This window comes from Oncorhynchus tshawytscha, linkage group LG13 (genome assembly GCF_018296145.1).
Source record: "Oncorhynchus tshawytscha isolate Ot180627B linkage group LG13, Otsh_v2.0, whole genome shotgun sequence".
Taxonomy (NCBI): domain Eukaryota; kingdom Metazoa; phylum Chordata; class Actinopteri; order Salmoniformes; family Salmonidae; genus Oncorhynchus; species Oncorhynchus tshawytscha.
In genome coordinates this window covers 38,151,000-38,162,929 of record NC_056441.1, presented here as the reverse complement: position 1 = coordinate 38,162,929, position 11,930 = coordinate 38,151,000, and the positions used below count along the sequence as shown (strand labels likewise).

Genomic DNA, 11,930 nt, shown 5'->3' with positions numbered 1-11,930 from the left:
AATGCCCCGGCTGAAACTGTGACAGATAGAGCCGGAATGCGACCTTCCTCTGTTTGGGACAAAAACTCAGAACTGAATACAGAACGAGACCCAGAAACTGAACTTTGCTGAGTCGGAGTCAAACAACTCCTCTTGTGACTCACTATGAGACTGAGACTGAATATGGGAAATCAGTGTTTCAGTGTGGAGCTCCACCAGGGCGTCATGGTACCGTGGCAGTTATTTAAGATACTCTACAAAGAGGTAGGGTTTAAGATGTTTACAAAAGGGACTCCACTGTCCTGACTTTAAGGGGAAGCTTCTTCCCCCATTGGGGTGCAGGGACAGAAAAGAGCTTTGACTGGACTGAGCGGGAGATGCCCTCCTGTAGGGGTGGGAGGGCTAAGAGACCAGAGGTGGCGGAACGGAGTGCTCGGGTTGGGTTTGAGCATAGCCTGAAGGTTAGGTGCAGTACCCCTTGCTGCTCAGTAGGCAAGCACCAGGGTCTTGAAGATGATGCGATGATTGACTGGAAGCCAGTGGAGTGTGCAGAGGAGCGGGGTGACATGGGAGAACTTAGGAAGGTTGCACACCAGTGGGCTGCACCATTCTGAAAAAGGTGCAGGGGTTTGAGCCCAGCCAACAGAGAGTTGCAGTAGTCTAGACGAGAAATGACAAGTGCCTGGATTAGCACCTGTGCCGCTTCTTGTGTGAGCATGAACTTGCAGGAGCGAGTCACTGCTTTGATGTTTGCGGAGAGCAACATGGTGTTGTCCAGGGTCATGCCAAGGTTCTTTGCACTCTGGGAGGGGGACTCTGTGTAGTTGTCGTCCATGATGGAGAAATCTTGGAGCAGGCAGGGCTTTCCTTGGAGGAAGAGCATCTCAGTTTTGTTGAGGTTGATCTTGTTGTGGTCCCACATCCACACTGAGATGTCTGCCAGGCACGCAGAGATTCGTGTCACCATCTGGGTGTCAGAAGGGGGGAAGAAGAAGTGTAGTTGAGTGTGATCCGCATAGCAATGATAGGAGAGACCATGTGAGGATATGACAGCGCCGAGTGACTTGGTGTAAATAGAAAAGAGGAGAGGGCCTAGAACCGAGCCCAGCGGGATACCAGTAGTGAAAGCACATAGTGCAGACACATATCCACACCACCTGGTAGGAGCGAACTGCCAGGTAGGATGCAATCCAGGAGTTTTCAGAGCCTGAGACACCCAACGCTGAGAGGGCTGAGAGGAGGTTCTGATGGTTCATGGTGTCAGAGGCAGCGGATACATCTAGGAGGATGAAAAGCAAGGAGAGAAAGTCAGCAGAGATCCTCTGTGACACAGAGGTGGGCAGTCTCAGTTGAGTTAGCCATCTTGAAGCCTGACTTGTTAGGGTCAAAACGATCATACTGAGAGAGATAACGAGAAGGTTGGTCTAAGACAGCACTCTCAAGTGTTTTGTAAAGAAATTAAATAAGTAATTTTTTGACGACAGGGGTTGAGTGTTGGTTTCTAGAAGAGGGGAATGACTCTGGCCATCTTGAAGTAAGAGGGGACGTAGCCAGTGGTCAGGGATGAGTTGGTGAGGAATGGGAGAGATGGTCTGGAGAAGGGAGGAGGGGATAGGGTCAAGTGGGCAGGTTGTCAGGTGGCCGCACATCACTAGTCACAGGATTTCAATGGGAGAGAGGGGAGAAAGAGGTCAAGGCGTAGGGTAGTTCTGTGTGAATTGGACCAGAGGACTCCATAGGCTGAGTGAAAGAGGAGTGGATGCTGTCAACCTTTTTTTCAAAGTGGTTGACAAAGTCATCCGCAAAGAGGGAGGGGGGAGGGGGAGGAGGTGGAGGATTAAGGTTGGAAGAGAAAGTGTAGAAGAATTTTACAGGGTTGAGGCAGAAGCTTGACATTTTGAGTGATAGAAAGCGGCATTAGTAGCAGATACAGAGGAAGAGAAGAGGAGGGAGGGGAAGGATGATAGGTCCTCTGGAAGTTTCGTTTTCCTCCATTTTTGCTCTGCTGCCCGCAGCCCTGTTCTGTTACCGCACAGTGAGTCACTCTCTCACTATTTTACAATTACATAGGCTAAAAAATATATGTTGTTGACAAAATAATGAAAAGGGCTGTCTGGTAGCTTAAAAAAATAGACAACGATTTGTAGTCGAACAAGTCGTTGCATGAATAGATTTTTTTTTTTACTTGACTTGAAAACTTGTGACTCGACTTGACTTGCTCTTAGAAGTCACGACTTGAACCATGCTACTTGAGACTCATTCAGGGCAGATGGGGCAGAGCCTGTTTAGCTCCACCTGTTTTTGCCTGTTTTGCCTGTTATTTTGGCGTTAATATGTGTCAAATGTCAGTTTGCAAACAATGTAAAAAAACAAAACAAAAATTCTAAGTGACCCCAAACTTTTGAACGGTAGTGTAACGGATTTCCTCCTCTTCGTCTGAGGAGGAGTAAGGATCAGACCAAAACGCAGTGTGGTAAGTGTTCATGATGATTTTTAATTCAAACTCAGAACACTAAACAGAAAATAACAACGTGAATTTACAAAACCGAAACAGTACCGTGTGGGCAAAACACTCACACGGAAACAAACACCCACAAACCAAAGTGAAACCCAGGCTACCTAAGTATTATTCTCAATCAGAGACAACTAACGACACCTGCCTCTGATTGAGAACCCTACTAGGCGGAACACAAACACCAACATAGAACAACAAACACAGACTGCCCACCCCAACTCACGCCCTTACCATACTAAAACAAAGAATAAATTAACAGAAAACTATGGTCAGAACGTGACAGGTAGAGTATATACACTGCTCAAAAAAATAAAGGGAACACTTAAACAACATAATATAACTCCAAGTCAATCACACTTCTGTGAAATCAAACTGTCCACTTAGGAAGCAACACTGATTGACAATAAATTTCACATGCTGTTGTGCAAATGGAATAGACAACAGACGGAAATTATAGGCATTTAGCAAGACACCCGCAATAAAGGAGTGGTTCTGCAGGTGGGGACCACAGACCACTTCTCAGTTCCTATGCTTCCTGGCTGATGTTTTGGTCACTTTTGAATGCTGGCGGTGCTTTCACTCTAGTGGTAGCATGAGACGGAGTCTACAACCCACACAACTGGCTCAAGTAGTGCAGCTCATCCAGGATGGCACATCAATGCGAGCTGTGGCAAGAAGGTTTGCTGTGTCTGTCAGTGTAGTGTCCAGAGCATGGAGGCGCTACCAGGAGACAGGCCAGTACATCAGGAGACGTGGAGGAGGCCGTAGAAGGGCAACAACCCAGCAGCAGGACCGCTACCTCCGCCTTTGTGCAAGGAGGAGCAGGAGGAGCACTGCCAGAGCCCTGCAAAATGACCTCCAGCAGGCCACAAATATGCATGTGTCTGCTCAAACGGTCAGAAACAGACTCCATGAGGGTGGTATGAGGGCCCGACGTCCACAGGTGGGGGTTGTGCTTACAGCCCAACACCGTGCAGGACGTTTGGCATTTGCCAGAGAACACCAAGATTCGCAAATTCACCACTGGCGCCCTGTGCTCTTCACAGATGAAAGCAGGTTCACACTGAGCACATTTGACAGATGTGACAGAGTCTGGAGACACCGTGGAGAACGTTCTGCTGCCTGCAACATCCTCCAGCATGACCGGTTTGGCGTTGGGTCAGTCATGGTGTGGGGTGGCATTTCTTTGGGGGGCCACACAGCCCTCCATGTGCTCGCCAGAGGTAGCCTGACTGCCATTAGGTACCGAGATGAGATCCTCAGACCCCTTGTGAGACCATATGCTGGTGTGGTTGGCCCTGGGTTCCTCCTAATGCAAGACAATGCTAGACCTCATGTGACTGAAGTGTGTCAGCAGTTCCTGCAAGAGGAAGGCATTGATGCTATGGACTGTCCCGCCCGTTCCCCAGACCTGAATCCAATTGAGCAAATCTGGGACATCATGTCTCACTCCATCCACCAACGCCACGTTGCACCACAGACTGTCCAGGAGTTGGCGGATGCTTTAGTCCAGGTCTGGGGGAGGAGATCCCTCAGGAGACCATCCGCTACCTCATCAGGAGCATGCCCAGGCGTTGTAGGGAGGTCATACAGGCAAGTGGAGGCCACACACACTACTGAGCCTCATTTTGACTTGTTTTAAGGACATTACATCAAAGTTGGATCAGCCTGTAGTGTGGTTTTCCACTTTAATTTTGAGTGTGACTCCAAATCCAAACCTCCATGGGTTGATAAATTTGATTTCCATTGATAATTTTTGTGTGATTTTGTTGTCAGCACTTCCAACTATGTGAAGAAAAAAGTATTTAATAAGAATATTTCATTCATTCAGATCTAGGATGTGTTATTTTAGTGTTCCCTTTATTTTTTTGAGCAGTATATATATATATATATATATATATCATTTTGTTTCTCCCCAATTTTGTGATATCCAATTTGTAGTTACAGTCTTGTCCCATCGTTGCAAGTCCAGTACGGACTCGGGAGAGGTGAAGATCGAGAGCCATGCGTCCTCCGAAACATGACCCTGCCAAGCCGCACTGCTTTTTGACACACTGCTCGATTAACCTGGAAGCCAGCCGCACCAATGTTTCGGAGGAAATACTGTACAGCTGGCGACCGTGTCAGAGTAGATGCGCCCAGCCCGCCATAGGAGTCACTAGAGCATGATGGGACAAGGACATCCCGGCCGTCCAAACCCTCCCCAACCCAGATGACGCTGGGCCAATTGTGTGTCACCTCATGGGACTCCCTGTCGCGACTGCGACACAGCCTGGGTTTGAACCCGGATCTGTGGTGATGCCTCAAGCACTGTGGTGCCTTAGACCGCTGCACCACTCGGGAGGCAAGAATGCCAGACTTTGTGACAATGTTTGATGACAAAATTTGACACAAAGTACCGCCGCACCACCTTCGTGTTCAAATGAGCATAGCACAAAAAGGAGTCCAAAAATATATAGTTATGCTGCTGCATAAATGATGTAATATACCAAAGAGATATGTATACTCTAGCTAAGAAAGTAATACTAAGTGTATGTTGTGTAGTAAGCTGTTAGTAGCCCATGTGCCTCACCCTAATAATTTGCTCCCTTTTCCCATCATAATTTAGCCTACTATTCTGACTTGGTGGTGCACATGTAGCCTGTGGCCTGTTTTAGAGAATATTGTAAGAGCTTTCATTGTCTGCTTATAGGCTCTCTTTATTTATCCTACGATTCTGACTTGGTGTACAGGGAGAATACTGTAAGAACGGCCCACGTTTTGAATTTGGTATTTTATTAGGATCCCCATTAGCTGTTGCAAAAGCAGCAGCTACTCTTCCTGGGGTCCACACAAAACATGAAACATAATACAGAATGATGTAATACAGAACATCATTAGACAAGAACAGCTCAAGGACAGAACTACATACATTTAAAAAAAGGCACACATAGCCTACATATCAATGTATCACTAGCCACTTTAAACAATGCCACTTTATATGATGTTTACATATCCTACATTACTCATCTCATATGTATATTCTGTACTCTATACCATCTACTGCATCTTGCCTATGCCGTTCGGCCGTCACTCATTCATATATTTTTATGTACATATTCTTATTTATTCCTTTACACTTGTGCGTATAAGGTAGTTGTTGTGAAATTGTTAGGAGGTATGTAGCTTCACAAATAACTATACAGCACTGCTATCTGCAGAATCCTTGTCTTGTCTACATTTGTAAGACCGTGCACCTGTGCTAGCATAACCTAATGACATTATCACTGCAAACAATTACAAGTAATACAACAATGGTCTGCGATAGCAAAGCTGTGATGGGGATGTAAGTATCACTCATGTTGCCCATCTACAGCTAAATGCTATTAATGTGGTAGCATAGCTAAAATCTCTTTGTCTGAGCTTAGTTACAGTATTTGGAAACAGCATGGCACAAGTTAATTCACTTACATTTTTATAATAGACCTGGGCCCAGATTCACAAAACCTTCTTAATTAAGAAGAAAGTTCTTCATAACCGCCAGGTCTAGATTTAAGAAGAAAGTTAAGCAAAGTTGCTATTCCTTAAAAAGGTTATTGGAATTTTTCTTGTGCTATTTCTTATGTTTCTCTTTAAGCAAAAAGTGAAGAAGGAATTAGATTCTTGAAGTTATTGGAAATGTGCTTAATTCCAATATAGCTAAACCCTTGTCTTAAACTCAGGGCAGTGAGAGAAAAAGCTCATGAAAGCAATTGAACATGTTTAATTCACTCACAAACTTAATCTGAACGTTTCCGTATTAATTATTTTAAACGCAATAACATGTTTTAGAACAGTAATCCTGTTAAGAAATATGCTAACATTATTGACATTGCTAGCTAGATAACTAGCTAAAACGGTTGCTTGGCAACACACATCTTAAGAAGATTTTGTAAGAAGATATTTGGGAAGTTCGTAAGAAAAATAAGAAAATCTTAGGATGTTGTTGAGGAATTGCACTTACGAACTATCTTATGAACTTCTTATTTTCTTTCTTGTGTGAGAAGTGTTTTGTTTAATCTGGGCCCCGTAACTCTAACGTTGTGATACTGTGGCTTCCAGGCTCCCAGACTAAACTCATACAGGTAGATAATGAATATCTCCTGTTTTTCTTCAGGAACTTCTACCAGCACCTGTACCTGTATGTACAGTGTATCACGCTACTGACCAGCTTTTAAAGGGAATATCTTCAAAGAGACTGAGCTAAAGTCTGAACAATCTGATTTTGAGGCTGTGAATCTATCCGAGATGTAAAATTCTCTCAACTCTCTAATAATTATTTTAGTACATAGGCAGTAGTGGCAGGGGATGTTGCATGCTGTCTGTGCCCTGGACTGTGGTTAGCTCACGCTTGCTACTGTAGCTTTTTTTGTTAGCTGGCTAGCACACACTACCAACACGAGTTAACAAACTTCCCGATTTTAAAACCATTAGGCCTAGATTTTTGGTAGCTTAGGCAAGCACACGGTAACTTGCTATCTAACTTTAATTCTTTATTGATGTGAACCATTACATTTGTGTTTAATGTAACTAGCATGCTCAGTCTAGCTAACTTTCCTTGTTTTTACTATGTTTATTCTGTTTTGGTTAGCTGGAGCATGCACATGCTAATACAAGCTCCTTAACTTCTGTTTTTTTGCTATGTGACGAAACTATTTGTTTTGTGCTAGCTGGGGCCAGCACTTACTAACTCATGATAGCAATTTTATTTTTAAGTTGGGACAAGCTAGCTTTTTCATTTGACTATAGATCCACATTATTCGATTTTTGGGAAGATTTGTCATCATGACAGTTGTAGCTTATCCCCACACTAATTAGAAAACATGCTCAATTCCACAATCGACAAACACAGGCTTAATCCACATGCCACATACGTACCACCTCCAAAATACCCCCTCAATAGTGGATGAGGGTTGTTACACTGTCTGCATGGGCTAGGGGTTAACAGGTAGGCTCGTCTACAGGGGCGCCCACCAAAACCCCCCAGAGCGACTTTGCCACAGATCCGTCTACCAGACATGGAGGATTTGGGCCCAAATCCCACGGATCAATAAAAGTGTCTGCTAATTACGCTGGTAGCGAGAGGGGGAAAAGAATGAGAGGAGGAGGAGGAAGAGTGGAGTAAAAACAAATAGAACATCCTATGCTGATTCAGTGGTGTCTAGACAGTGGAAAAACCCCAGACAGACACGCCCAGAGAGCAAAGCAGGAGAAGTACAGTGGATGAGGTTACCTGACTCACACATCACTAGGCAATAACATATCTCTTAGTCCCATTGTAGCCTCTCTCTCTCTCTATCTCTCTCTCTCTCTCTCTCTCTCTCTCTCTCTCTCTCTCTCTCTCTCTCATAACAATGTACATATTGCCAATTTACAATATGAAATAGTAAGAATCAAAATTGTCAACTGGCAACAGTAACAACAATAACCAAGGGTCAAAATAACCATACAATGAACAATAACAATAAGCATACAGTAGAGGACATGGCCCTCATCTGTCCCTCTTCTTATGGCAGGCAGCAATGTAGTGCGCTGCCAACCCACAGCTCTCTGCGTCCTACCCCAACAGGACGGGTAGTCTACTCTCATCAGAGAGGTCTTTGAAACCTTGAAAAGGGTTTCACATTTTGGGAAATGACAGTCTCTAACTGTTTTATATTTTGTACATTTTATCAGGAAATCTCTCTCTCTCCACTTATTTCTTGGCACTCTTCAGTTCAGTGTTACCGCAATCGGTTTCTCTAACCTCAACCCCCCCCCCATCTCCTCCTACTCCCGCCTTCTTCTATCCATCATCATCACTTTGACCTAATTCTCCATATTTAATCTGCTTTTGCTCCCCTTTCTGACAACAATCAACCCCCTAATTGTCTTTAATCCTGCTAGTCTTTAACTGTCCCTCTAGGCCCTACGTGTGCTCTGCCGTGGGGATGGAAAACAAATATGATAACACGACTGTATATCTGGCATATTGCCACCACCACCACTCCCTCCCCATCCCATCTATTACAACTGATTCATAATACATGGGAATTGGACCGGCGTATTTCATGTAATGCAAGAAGAGGGAGGAGATGGCTAATACTTTGCGTATAATAACATTTTAGTGGTGTTTCGATTGATTTTGTGATTTGACAGGAATAGAAATGTATGAGAATATGGGAACATTTTTGATAGGGTGGTAAAATGTCATGAATTATTTCAGGTGTGTATTCCGTGGCAGTCATGAGTGAGATGATGTGAAAAGGAGGTGAGACATATCATTCAAATCAAGCTCTTGGTACTAAAAAAGGCAGAACGTTGTATTGAAGAGAAAAACAGAATTATCATAGCAGTAAGGTAAGGAATAATAAATGTACCTTCTGTTGTAGTAATGGACATCTAATGTATGGCATGTCTGCCAATGTCCATGAAATGTAACAATAAGCCTAACCAGATGTAAACACATTCATAAATACTCCCAAGCCTGACTTTATATGATCTCTAAAGGCTACAAATCTGCACATTGTCAATTTCTATATGAGGAGTTCATAAAAGCACCACGCTCAATTGTAATATGGCTTAAAATCTAGCATTTCTGAGCCAAACATATTAGCTTTGACTACTAAGCAGATGATCACCAATGGAAAGGTTTGTGAGGTACATCCGATTTTGAATTTACAACCACAATGATAATCAAAATATTCTATATAATATGTAATCACAGATTATCGCTTGTCAGTCCCTCATCCTCCTACACCATCTGTTGAGGAGGGGGTAGATCACAATGCTCCCCTCACAGTGTGTGTGTTTGAGTTCTGCAATTACCTGACAATGTAATGAGTGAACGCATCACATATGCTCTGAGCTCTTTCTTTCCCTCTCTCTTTATCTATGTGTCTTTTTCAGTGCCATAACAAGGTCTCCACATCATCCCTTAATTTGGCAGTGAACAGAGAGCAAGTACAGTTCCAGCCACCACCAAGTCCTCTCCCTCTCAGGCTGTCTGCACACTGTGCACTGTACACCTGGGCAGTCTCGTGGCTTCTCTATAATCTGACTGGCTAATCCCAGTGCAAATTGGTAGGCTACCTGACTGTATGTGTTAGTCCATTAACCCATATGCACGGAGGGAGGGAGGACTACTGTCTCATCGGCCTGTCTGGCTCTGGCTGCTTTCATTACCACCCATCTGTCTGTAGCCTGGTCTGCTTTCCTCCCCACTAAACCCAGCCACACCACACTTTAGTTAGAGCAGGCCAGGTAGGGCTGCATGCGTGCTGACTGATCGATCAATCAGCTCACAGAGTTACAGTATGGTGGTAAGGTAATGGATAGGAGATGCTGCTGTCCTAAGTGCTTAAGTCCCAAGTCTTGTTGTCATCATCATCACCATTCGTCAGATTCATTGCTCTCATATTTATCTCCACTGATGTATCATATCATTGCATTTAACAGTTCATACTTATCATCATCATCATGCTCATCGTCCTCTTTTTTGGGGTTCAATCTTTATGTTTTCTTACATGGCAAAGATAAGTGTACTTGAAATGTTCTGTCTTTTCTGTCAATCCCTGCCATCTACATTTATAAATGGGCATTACTGATGCAAAAAGGTTAATGTTCCACTATTTCAAGAGTCCCTTGTCTGGGGCTGTGTCCCAAATGGTACCCTCTGTGAAAAAGGGGTTCCAAAAGGGTTCTACGGCTGTCCCCATAGGAGAATCCTTTTTTGTTCCAGGCATAACCCTTGTTGTTCACAGGTAGAACCTATTTTGGGTTCCATTGAGAACCCTCTGTGTAAAGTGTTTTACATGGAACCCAGAAGGGTTCTACTTGGAACCAAAAAGGGTTCTTCAAAGGTTTCTCCTATCGGGACAGCTGAATAACTATTTTAGGTCCTAGATAGCACCTTTTTTTCTAAGAGTGTATTCCCTATGGGCCCTGGTCAAAAGTAATGCACTATATAGGAAATAGGGTGCCATTTTGGGACACATTCTTACTTTTCACTGCAACACTAATTAGACCAGAATTAGCCTTCTGTATGACTGAATGATTATCTTCCCTCACCCCTCCCTCCCTCCCTCCTTCTCCAAGTCATTTTCACAGCTTTATGGATTAGACAGATTAAAACGTCTGAAACTCAAAACCTGTTTTTGTTCTCTGCAACTTTAGGGCTAATCCATGATGCGCTACGGCTGCGCCATATCACAACAAATGTCTGTTTACACAAAACCCTTTTATTCCTCAGTCAATTAATATATGAAACCGCAATAGAGAAATAACAGTACATTGTGGAGGCTCACAGCCTCACATTCACACTAAGCTGAAAAAGAGTTTGTGTAAAGTATGCACTCTTATGACTCAAATGATGTTACTCCAAAAGTTGAACTGTTTACAGCATCTTGTTTTTGAATGTTTACAGAATCTTGTCTCTGGCTGTTTACAACATCTTGTTCATGAAAGTTTACAGCATCTTTGTTCGACTGTTTACAGCATCTTGTTTTTAACTGTATCTTGTATGCTTTTTTTGTGCTTCACAAACAATGTTTCTGTTTCACAAAATCATATGGAAGCATGCAACACAGACCTCAAGCCTTAGACACATGAAAAACAAGCATATCACTAATAGTCTACTATTGAAAAGTAGTAGTAGCAGCAGTTGTTTATGACCACAAAAACAGTGAAGCAATCAGTCTGCTTGACTGGCTAATTTCTCTAAAAACACTTCATGTTTTACCAGTGTTGAGAGGACCACCCATGGTTGTTGTGTGTGATGTGTTGTGTGTAGTGGTGTTTGGTCAGTGGCTTGCCTCTGTAGTTCCTCCACACACCCTGAGGAGAGGCTATCTATCTGTCTGCTAGAGTCAGGGTAGTCCAGAACACCTGCTCCATTGGGGGGGGGGGTTGATGAGGGGGTTGATGAGGCACTGTCAGAAATCCCTCCAATCTCCAAGTTAAACAACAAGAGTGATTCACTCTCTCTCAAGGCCATACAAAAGGAATTAGGCATCATCAGACTATTTCAATACAAAGCACAGTACATGGCAAATATGAGTCACCTCAGAAAAGTGATCTGCGCCAGAAACGTAATAATGTAAAGAAATCATGCGCTTATCACCTAATGTATTTGTATCATTTGGCAGTGAAACTGTGACGGTGGATTGTTGACATCAACTTTTTTTTAATAACCAGATTGTGTTGAGTTATAAGAAAAATTGTCTAGCAGAATGGGGAGTTGTGTATCGGGATAAAGGTTGATTGGCGACATCATTTCCTTTTGGGTATGACTTGCTGAATGTCTAATAGTCAGGTGACTTAAAAAAAAAAAATCTGAATCTGTTCTCTTTTATCATGTTAATCATGACACATACTGCATTAATAACAACACTATGGTCTATGAAAGGATGTACTGTATTATCCTCTCCCATTCTTGTGA

The 11,930-nt window shown here is 43.3% G+C and overlaps 1 pseudogene; it reads right to left on the bottom strand.

The window, feature by feature from the left end:
- Positions 1-219: 219 nt before the first annotated feature.
- On the bottom strand, positions 220-11,253 carry LOC121838951 (annotated as a pseudogene).
- Between the last annotated feature and the right edge of the window lie 677 nt (positions 11,254-11,930).